General features: G+C 46.2%; 1 long non-coding RNA gene across 2 annotated transcripts; it reads right to left on the bottom strand.

The window, feature by feature from the left end:
* Window positions 1-1,450: 1,450 nt before the first annotated feature.
* On the bottom strand, window positions 1,451-11,468 carry LOC103306202 (uncharacterized). Of its 2 annotated transcripts, none has more exons than XR_010601631.1 (3): window positions 11,355-11,468; window positions 10,566-10,723; window positions 1,451-2,200 (listed from the first exon to the last, which is right to left on the bottom strand). It is a non-coding gene; the product is annotated as an uncharacterized LOC103306202 (long non-coding RNA). The 2 variants fall into 2 exon arrangements; XR_508946.4 differs by having other exon boundaries at window positions 10,615-10,723.
* Between the last annotated feature and the right edge of the window lie 4,654 nt (window positions 11,469-16,122).

Raw genomic sequence — 16,122 nt, 5'->3', positions numbered from 1 at the left:
AAGCAACGCTTTGCCCCTGGGCGGGTTTGGTCCGGGGAGGAAAGGCACGGCTTCGACCAGCCCGGAGCTCCTCCGGGCGGTGTGTGGGGGGGTGCTTGGGGCTTCAGCCAGCCTGGGGTTTCGGGGGTGGGGTGGAGCTTGGTGCTCTGGGGGGTGGGCTCGGGGCTCTGGCCATCCCGGAGCTCCTCCAGCCGAGAGGGGGTGCTCAGGGCTTCTCTGGGCAGGGAAGGGGGTCTTGTGGCTCCAACCGTGGGGGGGGCAGGGGGTCTTGGGCCTCCAGCTGTGGGTGGAAGGGGCGGAGCTGGGGGCTAGCCTCCCTAAAGGGGGGCTCCACCTGCCTCCCATGGCATCACTGATACTGCTGCAATAACAATAATGTGACATTATCCTTTTAATACTATCAAAAAACTATCCACTGAGGAGTTTATCTGGCCCCTGTGAGCATCGTATACAAGTGCCACTGGGATCTTAGCAATTCTAACATTCATATAGTTAACAAAAACAAAATATGTTCCCCTGCTCAATTCAGGGCCCTGGGGTGAAATTCTACTGCCTCTATGGACTCCACTAGACTCTCCAGAATGTGTCGCTTTGGGACTTCACAGGTAGCAGAGGTCTCCATACAACTATTGACTCTTCCGGGATCTGTGATGCCTCAAAATGATGCATTCTGTGGATGGAAACCTTCATTTTCAAAAGTGACCACTGACTGTAGGTGACATTTCCTCTGGCACACGGTGAAAGGAGTTTGATTTTCAGAAAGTGCTCAGGACCCATTCTTGAAAATTAGGTCCATTCAGTGTGTGTCAAGTTGGGCACCGAAAATCACTAGCCTCTTCTGAAAACTTAGCCTAGAGTCGCAAGAGAAGCTGAAAGAACCTGTGGATTTTCATGTAGGTGACCCGTAAACATTAAAGAAGTTAGTGAAAATGTAGTCATGAATGATTCTAGGGGCATTCAACACAAACCTTCGGGCTATATGCATTTTTGACTATAGCCTTGCAATCCAACATTCTTATAATTTATTGTTATTTGTATTGCAGTCGCAGCTAGGGACACTAGTCGTGGACCAGGATCCCATTGTACTAGGTGCTGTCCGAACCCAGAACAAAAAGTCCGTCCTTTCCCCAAAGCGTTTACCATCTACGTATAAAAAGTTAAAGTAAACCTTAAACTGCAGTGCCACTATGAAAACTGACTACAGAAAAAAGCACATTCTTATCCTACAGACCTGCTCCTCCTTCATATTCAGAGTCAGAATTGCTGACTTTAGTGACAGCTCAGGCCTTGACTGGACAGGATAAAGGGTGTGTTGCCAGCATGTGCTAGCCAATACATGCCAACTAGAACATTCTGGGATTCCAGTTATAGACCATGCAGTGTGTACTTGACCAGTTCAGTATGTGTTAAAGTTAAAGCTTTGCCTCTTTGCTAGCCTTTAACCAGGGCCGGATTATGGCATTCTGAGGCCATATGATATGACGAGTGTAAGAGGCCCCATACCATTAAAAAAAAAAATAATTTATTATTTTCACAGAAAGGACATTGAATATATAAACACAAAAGCTTTATATTTGTATATATACAAGAGTTCAGTCCTTGAGAGGGCCATTTAGGAAACTGGGGTAAAAAAAAAAAAAGTCTGTCTGGGGATTGGTCCTGCTTTGAGCAGGGGGTTGGACTAGATGACCTTGTGAGGTCCCTTCCAACCCTGATATTCTATGATTCTATGATTCTAAGGTGAAGTTGTAAAAATAGAATAATAATCTAACTAAAACACATCTTGCAGTATGCCTGTTTGCATTATAAAATAATTTCAAATTAACACATTTTCATCTATGATCTCTTAATTAGTAGATATGAAAACTTTATATCTACAGCAACACAAAAGCAGTTAGTTACACAGACCAGCTTACTTAATGGAAGCAGTACAATCTGCAGTATATCTGTTTGCACATCACATTAATTTTAACACTGACATTTAAAACATTTTCGTTTGTGATTTTTGGAGAGCAAAGTCATTGATGACGTCCTCAAATGATAAGCTACGGGGTTTGTCACTTTCGATGCACAGGATGCTTTTCTTGCTGCATTTTCTAGGCAGACATCTCTCTTCATGTTCACTTCTCTATCCTCTGTCTTCCCCAGGACCACTAATTAATCTTGAGTAAACACCTTGGACATACAATGTGACAACAATCTATATGCGTGAAATTGAGAGAAAGAATTTACCAGTAAAAAGACTGGTAATCTTAGACAGACATTGAGAAAGTGAGAAAAGCTAGTCTATATTCAAGCAAATATAATGAATATTATAGGCTTTAATAGCCTATAAATCATATATGCACATAGTTAGAAATAACTTGCTCACCAAATACTCAGAATATTTTGATATATTATGTATACCTTCCTTCACTTCTCTCAAACCCTCTATCCTCTCATCAGCACTCGCTGATATTTACTGTGAAGGTTCCCGGAACCGATGAAAGGAAGCCAACAAAATTGAGCTGTGTAGTTTCACATGTATTGTATCATCCAGTCACCAGAGAGATGCCTGCAGCAAATGTTGGTGTGGCAAGAAACATGCACAAAACTGCCACTATTCAATCAGAACTCTTTACTCAAGCAAAACTTCCCAGGATATTTATTATGCTTTGGTCTTGCTCAGACCCAATGAGTGGAAGCATTATCAGAGGCATCACATACAAGTCCGTCCCTGTGGATGATGGACTTGGGACCTGACCTAAAGCCCATTGAAGTCAATGGGAAGATTCCCATTGATATCAATCATCTTTGGATCAGGCTTTTGGTGAACGTTACATACACAAAATAAACACACATGTTTTTCAAATGGAATTTGTTGCTTGTGGGAGATCCTGACTTGAAAAGCCCAGAGACCAAAGGGCTAGATTCTGAGGGTATGTCTACGCTGCCCACGTTACAGCACGGCCGCGGCAACACTGTGATGTGAGCAGTGTAGTCACACTTTATCTCCTGGGGAGAGCTCTCCGGGCGATAAAAAATAACCACCCCGAAAGAGCGGTGGTAGCTTTATCGCTGGGAGCCGCTGTCTATACTGGCACTTTTCAGCGCTAAAACTTTTGTCGTTCAGGGGTGTGTTTTTTCACACCCTTGAATGACAAAAGTTTTAGTGCTGAAAGTGGCGGTGTAGACACAGCCTTAGTTAGACTGATCCTGAGTTACAGAGATGTGGGGGTGGGGAGTATAAAGAGGCGTTCGTGCAGTAAGGATCTGACCCAGATCATTCCACTCTGTCTACAGATCAGATACAGGTTCAGGAACCACCAGTAGAGGAGAAAAGGTAGCTCTGTCTCCATGGCCATTCAGTGTGTTCTCATGCCCTAGCCCCAGGGGAATCTTATCCGCAGCACAGCCTGAGTGTGGAATGTGAGTTCTGCAGAGGAGAGGTGCTGCTCCCAGCTTTGTGTCCCTGGGGCCGGAAGTCAGTATAAACAGAGGTAGGGTGATTAAGATAAGAAAGGGTTGGTAATTAAATTAAGGATCTGGAAATGAGGAATCCCCTGGAAATGAGGAATCCCCCTGTGGGGGGGTGGGGAAGGAAGAGTGTTGAAGAGAGGGGCAGGGGACTCAGCCAAGGTTCCATTCAGAAAAGAGGGAGATGTGAGGGGCATAGGTGAAAATAAGGGAAGGGCTAGCAGTGGTATAGAGAAATTCCCACTCTACTTGTGGTACTTATGTGCAGTGCTAAATTTTTAATGAAAGAGGTGCCAGGGCTCAAGCAATTGGGTTCCGAGGCTCAAGCAATTTTTTTATTTTCATAACTGATGTGACAAGCCCAGAGGTGTTGGGGCTACGAAGTGCCAAGCCTAGAGGTGCTGGGGTGTGGCCCTGGCACAAATTAAGCACTGCTTACGTGGCCCCATCACCATGGTATCTGAGCACCTTACAATGTCTAACCTATTTTTCCTCACAGCCCCTCAGTGAGGTAGAACTGTGCTGTTATCCCCATTGTACAGATGAGACCCTGAGGCACACACAGACTAAAGGCTTGATTTTCAAAGGTATTTCAGCATCTAGTGAGATTTTTCAAAAGCGCTTAGAAGGTTAGGTGCTTTGTAAACTCCACAAGATGCGTAGCTGCATATTTGGGTGCCTAAAAACCTTTGAACCTCTGTCCCTAAGGCACTGGCCTGAGGTCATACAGGAAATCCGTGGAGGAAGTAGGACTCAGGTCTCTGAGGGCTAGCTCTGTATCCATGGCACCAGCCTATCCCTCTGCTGCATGCTGCCAAAAAAAAAAAAAGACTCTGCTAGTTGGGAGCAAAACCAAGGCGGCCAGTTCTCTGAGACTCCAGCACACGGTCCCAGGAGGTTGGCGTGGCTGTCATGGTTGACAGCATGAAAAGCAGCACAGAGGTCAGGAAGGACGAAGAAAGAGAGAGAGAGAGCGTGAGAGTCATGTGAGAGGAGATCACTAAACCCCCAAGGGGTGGCAGGCTCTGCCCGAGGCTGGGCTGTAGAGCAATGGCTGCTGGGCAATTTTACATTTTAACTGAAAACTGTTTTGTCACTTTTTGTTCTGAGTTTGAGAAAAGGAAGGAATGAGAAAGTGTCATATGAGTATCAGATGTGCTTATGCCTCAAATTCTTAGGGTTTCTGCTGTATTCAGGCCAATTCCAGAACAAAGAACAGAAATTGCCTCTACAGACTCCATAAAGTCGACGATTATTGTCATGATTTGTATTATTCACTGGGCACCATCTGTGTGCTCAGCACTGTTCAGAATATGGCAGAAAATGTAGTCCCTGAGCCAATGTGGGCAGCTCCATGTGTTCACATATTAATTATAGGTGTTAACCCACTTAAACTTCGTTTTTCACTTTGAAATTCTTTTTTATTTACTTCCCTGCCATTGAGTGGCAGCTCCTGTCTCCTAATGTGCTCTGTGAACCATTCCATTTTTTACTTCATCTGATTTAACAATTCAGTGACAGTATCGTTTGCTACTTCCCCTCCTGTGCACTTACTTGTCCTGTTCTGACGGTCATCAATCTAGGTTTAGGTTTTACCAGACCCTGGCTTTTGTCATACAGTGATGGTTGCAATGCAGTGGACACCATTTCATCTTTTAATTTTGTTAGGGTCACCTTTTTCCACGTCTGTCCCCATTCTTCAGGCATAGGGTAGCTACCCGAAGCTGGCTGTTGACCACAAATATTTATAACAGGGGATGGCACATTTTTCTTTTGCAGGTTTTCCACAGCTGTCTCCAATTTTTTGTGCAACTGATGAGGCTCTGGTTTAAGGAGTCTGGGCCAACATCAGCTCCTACTGGTTTACCTTCCTAGGTAAGCAGGCCTTCTGGCTGGGGTTAAGGTTCACAAGGGTTTAGATCAGACTCCTGAAGGGCATGGGTTTAGGTCATAATATCATTTCCTGTTACATCATTCTATCCTGTGCTGCTATTTCTGATTAAAGTGAGACTTCCAGTGATAGCAAGAGCTGGGACTTCTGGTTAAGGTGGGATTTCTGGTGACATAGTCATCATTAAGTCATCCATCAATCTCTTATCCCGTATAACAATCTGAACATAAACATTTACTATGGTCAGGAATTTGCTAGTTCTAGGACTTGGTTAGAGCCCTGAATACTTCTCCAGCACACTAGCCATAGGACCAGCAGCAGGCAGTTAAGGTTGTGCGAGTACTATTGTTTGCATTCAACAGAGGACCGGAATGAGAATTTGAACTCTTCTGGGTCCTCCCATGCCTATTGGAATAATAGAGTATTAATAAATTACTCCTGGGGGAATTGTGCGCTACTGCACGTGTGCATAATTAAAGAGCCATGCATTTTTTAAATTATTTTTGCGCAGAAAAAAGCTGCCGAAATATTGCTGCAGCTCGCCTCTTGCACAGCAGAGGCTTCTGTGCCAATAGAACACAGCAGCAGCTCCCGGCCAGCTAGGGAAGAGAAAGAGCTTGCCTTCTTCATAGCACCTGTAAGGCCAGGTCACGAGACAGGGACTATGGTGAGACAGACAGTGTGGGGTATTTGGGGGCGGGTCAGACAGGGGCTCATAAGGGATAGTGGGGGAGGACAGACTGGGGCAGGGGCTGAATGGGAGTGGAGGCACAGGGCCACAGGGGAGAGGGAGGTGCAGGGCCACATGGTGATGGGGGAGGGAGTGCAGAGCTACATATGGACAGAGGGTGGCTGAGTGGGGGCACAAAGACACATAGGGACAGGGGTAGTGATCAATAGCTCCATGTCTAGTTGGCAGCCGGTATCAAGCAGAGTGCCCCAAGGGTCGGTCCTGGGGCTGGTTTTGTTCAATATCTTCATTAATGATCTGGAGGATGGCGTGGAATGCACTCTCAGCAAGTTTGCAGATGACACTAAACTCGGAGGAATGGTAGATACGCTGGAGGGTAGGGACAGGATACAGAGGGACCTAGACAAATTAGAAGATTGGGCCAAAAGAAACCTAATGAGGTTCAACAAGGACAAGTGCAGAGTCCTGCACTTAGGACGGAAGAATCCCATGCACCTCTACCAACTAGGGACTGAATGGCTAGGCAGCAGTTCTGCAGAAAAGGACCTAGGGATTACAGTGGACGAGAAGCTGGATATGAGTAGACAGTGTGCCCTTGTTGCCAAGAAGGCTAACGGCATTTTGGGCTGTATAAGTAGGGTTATTGCCAGCAGATTGAGGGATGTGATCATTCCACTCTATTCGACATTGGTGAGGCCTCATCTGGAGTACTGTGTCCAGTTTTGGGCTCCACACTACAAGAAGGATGTGCAAAAATTGGAAAGAGTCCAGCGGAGGGCAACAAAAATGATTAGGGGTGTGGAGCACATGACTTATGAGGAGAGGCTGAGGGAACTGGGATTGTTTAGTCTGCAGAAGAGAAGAATGAGGGGGGATTTGATAGCTGCTTTCAACTATCTGAAAGGGGTTCCAAAGAGGATGGATCTAGACTGTTCGCAGAGGTACCAGGTGACAGAACAAGGAGTAATGGTCTCAAGTTGCAGTGTGGGAGGTTTAGGTTAGATATTAGGAAAACCTTTTTCATTAGAAGGGTGGTGAAGTACTGGAATGGGTTACCTAGGGAGGTGGTGGGATCTCCTTCCTTAGAGGTTTTTAAGGTCAGGCTTGACAAAGCCCTGGCTGGTATGATTTAGTTGGGAATTGGTCCTGCTTTGAGCAGGGGGTTGGACTAGATGACCTCCTGAGGTCCCTTCCAACCCTGATATTCTATGATTCTATGAGGGGATACAGGGACACATAGGGATAGGGGAGTTGCTGGGTGGGGGCACAGAAACACATGGAGACAGGGGAGGGGGTACAGAGCCACATAGGGACAAGGGGAGAGGGTGCAGGGCCACATGAGGATGGGGGGAGTGGGTGTCTGAGTGGGGGTGGAGGGACACGTGGATGGGGGTGCAAGGACACAAGGGGACAGGGGCAGATGTGCCTGACTGAATGGGAGAGGCTAGGGGTCAGCCAGGATTTGCATAGGGAAAGTTCCCTAACAATCCCTCCCCACCCCCCCAAAAAACCCTGTTCCATACTTTTCCCACTCATACCCAGCAACCCTCCAAGGTCACACCCAGGCTCCTTCCCAGCAATTTACTTCCTTCTCCCTCAGCTCCTCCATTACCCCTGACTCCCCCAAGCCTTTGCACTGCTTCTGAGGAGTTGGGGAAATACGGTTCCATATTGTAGTTTAAATGAATTATTACTCAGAGTTCTGGATTAATATATCTAGTAAGGAATTTATTTGTCAAAAAACATTTCCTGAATCTTTTTTGTTGTCTGTATTGTTACAGACATACATGCTGACAGGTATTTAGAAATAAATTATCAAAAATAATTGAAACTCATGTGATTATATTGTGTTATTTTGACAAATAAAATATGCTGAATTTTGCAGAATTTTAAAATATTATATGCAGGTTTTTTTAACGTTTTGTCACAGAATTTTTAATTTTTTGGTGCAGAAATCCCCCAGGAGTAATAAATAATAGTACTAGCTTTGTATAGTAGTAGTGACTTCAAGCTGAGAATTTCAAAACACATCACAAAGTTATTGTACTATAAAAGCATTAACTCTGTTTCACAGATGAGAAACCCGAGACAGAGAGCTGAGATGACTTGTCCAAGGTCACATGGGAAGTCTATAGTTGAGCTGGGAACAGAGCCCAGATCTCATGACTCCCAGTAATGTGTGCTTAACCACATGGCCATCCTTCCTCTCCTAATGGAAGCTAATGACTCTGATGTGTCCTTAGGCTAGTCATGTTCCATCCTCATACCCAATGACAGACCCAGTGAAACCCGAATGAAAACAAGAGGTCAGGGCCTTGGCACTGATTTACCAATTTACATCAACTGAGGATCTGATTCCAGGTCTTCACAGTCAACCAGAAGCTCCCATTAAAGATTGTGGCAAAACTCCTATTGATTTCAGGATTGGGGACAATGGGATTTAGCTTGCAATAACATTTCAATTACTAGGACAGAAAATGGTGGTGTCCTATTATAAAGCACAAATATAACAGAGATGCTTAAAAGCAGGGTCCTTTATTCTGAGATGAGCTGGTAAAGACAGGATTCTCCATGGCACTGTAATTTCAGAGATTGTTTGATTATATGTCCAATGCAGCTCTCCCATATGCTGTACATTTGCTTGTTTATCATTATTTACAAGGCCAGAGTTCACTTGTCATGTGTCTAGGTAAACATTAGCCGGCTGGCAAATCTGTAATGATGCAAGATAAGTATTTAATGTGTCATTTTTATTACTGATGCTTTTGAATATGAAGGGCAATTACTGCTGTAGTTCTCCAACAGAGCAGGAAAGCTTAAGAGTGACATGATGACTTTCACCTAAAATTAAATATGTCAATAACAACAAAATCTTTGAAAACTGCTTTCTTCTAGTAGAGGCTGGTGACATCTAAAATACATAGGAAATGCTCGGATTCCTAGGTGGGCTCATGATGTGGGGAGTGCACTGACCTTGGTCATTCTTGAGGTGGCCTTACCCTTCCTTTGTGTCTATGCACAAGGGAGAATTCCACCATTGCTGTCTAGCACTTCTGATTCAGTGGCTCCAGATATCACATGTTGTGAGGCTGGTTCTGTCATCTCATTCCTGTCTCTAACATTCAGAATCTTCCTTCCTGGGATTTTATCTGAATCCCTGGAGTCCAGGTTGTGTTTGTTTGTGTGTTTGAGAGTGTGTGTGTGTGTGTGTGGGGGGGGGCGGGGTTGAATAAAGAAGACACCTCTAATAGAGGAACACGTCTCCCAAGCATTGCAGTTTCAGCCTTTCAAAGAAGTTCAGATCTTGGTGTGGGACTTGAATGAACCCACAATTTCAAGAGCCAAAAAAATGCTAGCAACTGTTCCAGTCACTGCTGCTTCTTGGTAGGATCATCATTCAGAACTGCTGACCCCGACAGTCAAGCTCCTCTCTCAGCCTCTGTTGCCTGGGTTTCCTTAAACCCAACTTCCTGTTGTTTACAGACGCTTATCTCAGCATGTTAGGGATGGTGCAGAGTGAGGCTCACTCCTTGTGATCGTTGACCCTTCCGGCTTTGCCTTAGTTTTCCTAAGGCTGCTACAAAGGCCTACTAGCTTAGCTGCTTTTGGCAATAAGCAAAATTATCAATATTTCAGTTCTGGCAGTGGCCTAGGCATTTTGCTGCACTGTCAATGTCTAACACCTGCTACATACCAAAGGTTGCCCAACTTGTAAATTGCAGCCCGGGGAGATCTATCTCGGCCATTTCCCATGGCCACCCCGACCTTTGACCACTCTACCTTAGACTAGGGTTACCATATTCAAACATTTAAAAAAGAGGACACTCCACGGGGCCCCGGCCCTGCCCCTTCCCCGCCCCCGGCCCCGCCCCAACCCCACCCCTTCTCTGCCCCCATTCCAACCCCTTCCCCAAAGTCCGTGCCCCAACTCTGCCCCCTCCTCTGAGCACCCCACATTCCCCCTCCTCCCTCCCGCTCTGATCTTGGTTGGGGGTTGCTAAGTGCTTCCCTGCTCCCCACTCGCCCCGCAGCCTCTATGCCCCTGCCTGCCCTGCTCTGCCTCACCCTGCAGCCTCTGCACCCCCCGCCCCCGCAGCCTCTGCACCCCCTGCCTACCCTGCCCCTGCAGCCTCTGCGCACCCTGCTCCCCACTCCCCCTGCAGCCTCTGCGCCCCCTGCCTGCCCTGCCCCTGCAGCCTCTATACCCCCCCACCGCCTGCCCTGCTCCCCCCGCTCAGCAGGCAGAGGGAGAGCTGCAGGCTCCACGGGGACTCAAACACAGCTGCGCTGCTCTGTGGGGGAGGAGGGAGTGGGGGAGGGGGAGGGACTCTGGCTGCTAGAGGCCCTAGTGGCTGCGAGCGGCTTTCAATCAGGCCAGGCGTCCAATCAGCCGTGCCACACTTTGCCTGAGGGGAAGGGGGAAATCCCGGACATTTCTACTTGATTAGAAATCTCCCCCCCGGACGGCCATATAAAGCTGAAAAACCCAGACATGTCCGGGGAAACCCGGACAGATGGTAACCCTACCTTAGACTGTTCTAAGCCATACACCAATACACATGACAGACAATTTCACCTCTTCTGGAATGGACTTCCTTTCTCACAATAGCCTTTTCTGATTCACTAAGGTGAATGCAGCGTAGCCTTCCTTCAGATGAGATGGCAATGCCAGGTTCCTTCTGATCCTGTTATAGTTGGCCAAATAGGAAAGAATAGCGGTTAATTAGAGATATCCTATCTCCTAGAACTGGAAGGGACCTTGAAAGGTCATCGAGTCCAGCCCCCTGCCTTCACTAGCTGGACCAAGTACTGATTTTGCCCCAGATCCCTAAGTGGCCCCCTCAAGGATTGAACTCGGAACGATGTAAAATGCTCACAACAAAACCCAAGCCCAGGAAAGACTTGTCTGCTTTCACATTTAGTTACAAATGCAAATCATGTTTGTAGACAGAGTGACAACTTTCTTGAGTCACCCTGGGCTTATTCTCAATACCCCATTGAAACTCCCGGCGTGGCACTGTGTGGACAGGAAAGTGAGTGAAACTCTGTCTTTAGGAGGAATCACACTTTGAGTTTTTGTGTTCATTTCTGCCTGAAATGCCAAACAAGACTCAAGAAACATGAAACTTAATTAAAGGTTTGCACCAGCCCCTGGCAGCCGAAACCAGACGAGTTGCATCTAGCTATGGATTGCCCTTGCCAATGCAAATACCTCTCTCACAGAAACAGGTTTGTATTTCCCAAGATGGGTGCAAGTTATTGGCAGCGAAGACAGAATGGCTTCCACAGTTGGAGCATTACTGGTGTTTCACTTACTCTTTTGTGAAGGGTTTAGCGATACTTGGAATGAAGAACTCACTTCTGTTTCTTAACTGCAAGAAAAGCCCGGTTATTTCTGTCTCGGAGACAGACCGGCAATCTGCTGACTGCTGCACAAAACACTGGCTTCATGGCTATTTATTAATAGTTTATCTAATGTAATCGTGTCATGTGTCCAACAACCTCTATGGGCTCTATTTAAGGTCCTCAGAACAGAGCACAATGCTATTATCTTCTTAGACTCCAGTCAGCAGGGAGAAACACTGCTCTACAGCCAAAATGCTTCTGAAATAAATGTAGTCAAACTTTACTAATTTTGGGTCACTGAGAACGAAAATGATGCTTAAAATTGTTGATTGGCTCTAGTTTTCAAGATATGCTATTGGGTCAGTATATACGACCCTTGACTTGGGAATGGCGGAGGGAGGATAAGTGAGTTATAAAGGGAAGGGATCTCAATTTAAACCAGAAATGACTAAAATACATCTTTGACTGGATCTATGAATAAATCCTATGACTGGGTTTGGACAGTACTTGCTTTTTAGGCAAAACAATGAATGATGCAATCTGAAGCTGGTATTGCATCATACATGATATGAATTGCATCATGTTATTCCTAGAAGTCATGGATGATGCAATCATAACGAAGCTTACATCACTCTGCTGAACAAATTGCCCTAGATCAGCTCTAGAAATCATACAGTGTCGTGCTCTATTTGTCAGTGTTTGATTTTGCAAAAGGACACATTTCTGTTTAGCCAAAGTGAGCAGAGATGTGAACTTGTAGTGAACAGTGCAGATAACTTCTGCTATGTTTGTGGTGAAGTGACTTTTGCATCACAAAAGCGCAGTATAACCACTATGGTTAAGAAAGCCTATCACCTTTCTTTTGGCTGCAAAATTGGAGATCAGGACAAGAGGTGGGCCCCACACATATGCTGCAACACTTGTGCAACAAATCTTCGCCAGTGGTTGAACAGGAAAAGGAAATCTATGCCTTTTGCAGTGCCAATGATTTGGAGAGAGCCAACAGATCATACCAGCAATTGTTACTTCTGCATGGTGCCTCCAGTTGGGAAAGGTGTGTCAAAAAAGAAAAAGTGGACTGTGCATTATCCAAACATTCCATCAGCTATACGCCCAGTACCCCACGAAGAAGGACTGCCAGTTCCTGATGCACCAGAATCATTCTCACTTGAGTCAGACGAGGAAGAGGAAGAGGATGAAACTTCTGGTCCTGAACCATCAATGTCACAGGACCCACATTTTCTCCCATCCTCCTCTGAACCACACCTCATAACACAAGGTGAACTGAATGACCTTGTCAGGGATTCGGAACTACCCAAGAGTAAGGCAGAGCTGTTGGGCTCCAGACTACAGCAGTGGAATCTCCTGGCAGGTGATGTTAGGGTTTCCATGTTCTGTGACCGTCAAAAGGATCTTGTCCCATTCTTCTTCATGGAAGGTGATCTTGTAGCCTGCAACAACATCGATGGTGTGATGGCAGCCCTCAACATCGTTCACGATCCAGATGAGTGGAGACTGTTCATTGATTCATCGAAGACGAGTCTTAAAGCTGTTTTACTGCATAATGGCAATGTTTTGCCATCAATTCCAGTTGGTCATGCAGTCCATATGAAGGAAACCTATAACAACATGAAACAACTTTTGAGATGCATAAACTATGACCAACATCAGTGGCAGCTTTGTGGTGATTTGAAGGTTGTTGCTCTCTTGCTTGGTCTGCAGACTGGATACACAAACTACTGCTGTTTTCTCTGTGAATGGGATAGTTGTGCAAGAGATTCCCACTACATCAAGAAAGATTGGCCACTCCGACAGTCATTGGAGCCTGGGAGGAAAAGTGTTCAGCATCCACCACTTGTTGAATCAAGGAAGATTTTGTTACCACCCTTACACATCAAGCTGGGTCTGATGAAGAACTTTGTCAAGGCCATTGACAAAACACAAGCAGCTTTCAAGTACCTCCGTGGAAAATTTCCAAGGTTAAGTGAAGCTAAGATAAAGGAAGGTGTCTTTGTTGGTCCTCAGATTCGTGAACTGCGTGGCAAGGAAAAGACGGCATGGAAAGCCTTCCAGTTAGTGGCAATAAATTTTCTCGGAAACAACAAGGCAGACGACTACAGGTTGTTGGTTGAAAACCTCCTCAAGGCATACAAAAGCCTTGGTTGCAATATGTCACTAAAGATACATTTTTTGCGCTCTCATCTAGATTTTTTTCCACCGAACTGCAGAGCAGTGAGCGACGAGCACGGCGAGCGATTTCACCAGGACATTGCAACAATGGAGAAACGCTATCAGGGCAAATGGAGCCCATCAATGCTTGCAGACTATTGCTGGACAGTGACAAGAGATGCTCCATTTAATGAATACAAGAGACAAGCCAAGAAGTGCTGAGTAGATACTGAATAGGACTAAACTATGTACATAATAGTTTTTTGCCTTTTGTTTCATAATAAATTTTATTTATAGAACCCTTTTGCTGATTTTTAAAGTGTTACATAAACAGGACAGGTGAAATATTATCATGTAAAGCAACCATAAACACATGAAAAGAGCTAGGTTTACAATTTATGATTAAAACTCTACTATCTACACAATATACATAGACATAAAATGTAAAAACTTAAATATCTTAGAACCAGTAGCCAATCAGTTGTTTTAATTGTCATATTTGAATTCAGCACATCAAAATACATAATAAATAGCACATTTTATCTCTGAAGCAGACGACTTCTCAAAAATTGTAGACCAGTGAAATCAGAAGCTTCTAGCTCTTAGTTCAGCTAGCTAATATTTTCCCCTGTATAGTTTAGATACAGGAGCCCCTGGTTTCCTCATGTTCTTTACAGTCACTGATAAAGGGCCAGATCCTGCAATGTGCAGTGAGCCCTCGCTGCTCCTCGAAGTCAATGGGCAGTGAGGGTGCTCCATTCCTTGTTGGATGGGGTCTTTAATCCTCCACCCCATTTCTTTCCTGCCCCATCTTCTATCAAGGCTTCTTGATCCAATGCCCACTGAAGTCAATAGAAATGTGCTTCAGTAGGGCCAGGGATCAGGCCCTTAGATCAATGCATTGGAGTTCTGCAGGAATATGAATGAAGCCTCAGCTAGAAGTGTTTGAGTAAACCCAAATATCCCAGTGTTTGTGTGTATTTTCTATAGGCATCACCTTAAGGGGCCCAAATAATGTAAGAGCTGGACTGTTCAGGCTATCTTTAGTGATTTGGGCTTCAGTGGGATTATTCATATGCTTAATGTTAGGCATGTGTTCAGGGCCGGCTCCAGGGTTTTGGCCACCCCAAGCAGCCAAACAAAAAAAGCCGCGATCGCGATCTGCGGTGGCAATTCGGTGGAAGGTCCTTCGCTCCGAGCAGGAGTGAGGGACCGGACGCCGAACAGCTGGACGTGCCGCCCCTCTCCGAAGTGGCTGCCCCAAGCACCTGCTTGGTAAGCTGGTGCCTGGAGCCGGCCCTGCATGTGTTTAAGTGCTTTGCTAGATCAGTGCCACAAGGATTAGCCTCTTGCAAGACTGAGCTCTAAATGAGGAGCCCTGATTCCTCTCTCCTCCAATCAATCACTTTCATCTTTCCTGTGCAGTCGCCATTTTAAGACAATCTTTCTCCTGCAGCCTATATTTTGTTTCCACTTTCAAGGCTCGTGCAGAAGACTTCACCCTTGCAGCTCTTCTGCTATTAGGTAAAATTCCTGTTAGGCCTTGGCTACACTTGCGAGTTACAGCGCTATAAAGGCTCCCCCAGTGCTGTAACTCACTCCCCGTCCATACTGGCAAGGCATTTGCAGCGCTGTATCTCCGTGGTTGCAGTGCTGCATGTACTCCACCTCTCCGAGAGGAATAGCGAGTATTGTGCTGCCGCTGCAGTGCTACGATGCCAGTGTGGCCGTCCAATGCGCTGTGAATAGCCTCCAGAATTATTCAGCAGTATCCCACAATGCCTGTTCTAGCCACTCTGGTCATCATTTCAAACTCTACTGCCCTGGCCTCAGGTAACCAACCATGTGAACGACCCTTTACATTCCCTGGGAATTTTAAAAATCCCCTTCCTGTTTGCTCAGCCCAGCATGGTATGGAGTGCTATTAGCGAAGCTTTCCAGGTGACCATGCCTCCACGTGCCAAGCGAGCCCCAGCATGGAGCAATGGCGAGTTGCTGGACCTCATCAGTGTTTGGGGGGAGGAAGCTGTCCAGTCCCAGCTGCGCTCCAGCCATAGGAATTACGATACCTTCGGGAAGGTATCAAAGGACATGATGGAAAGGGGCCATGACCAGGACGCCCTGCAGTGCAGGATTAAAGTGAAGGAGCTGCGGAATGCCTACCACAAAGCCCGCGACGCAAACGGCTGCTCGGGTGCTCCCCGCACGACCTGCCGATTCTACAAAGAGCTGGATGCGATACTTTGGGTTAACCCCACCTCCACTCCGAGCACCACCATGGACACTTCAGAGCCGGTGTCGGGGGGGAGGAGGAGGAGGAGGAGGAGGAGGAAAACAGGAGTGATGGTGGTGGGCCGGATGGAGACACCCCGGAATCCCTGGAGCCATGCAGCCAGGAGCTTTTCTCGAGCCAGGAGGAAGGTAGCCAGTCACAGCGGCCGGTACTTGGTGGAGGACAAACAGAAGAGCAGGCTCCCGGTAGGAGGGGAAGGAATTTTTGGGAAGGAATTTTTTCGGTGCAGGCTCTTTGGGAGAGGAGGGTTAGGTATGCATGCCTAGATGCGGAATA

The sequence above is a fragment of the Chrysemys picta genome, chromosome 5 (genome assembly GCF_011386835.1).
Source record: "Chrysemys picta bellii isolate R12L10 chromosome 5, ASM1138683v2, whole genome shotgun sequence".
Taxonomy (NCBI): domain Eukaryota; kingdom Metazoa; phylum Chordata; order Testudines; family Emydidae; genus Chrysemys; species Chrysemys picta.
The sequence above is the reverse complement of the archived record's forward strand: the minus strand, read 5'-3'. Positions and strand labels throughout refer to the sequence as shown.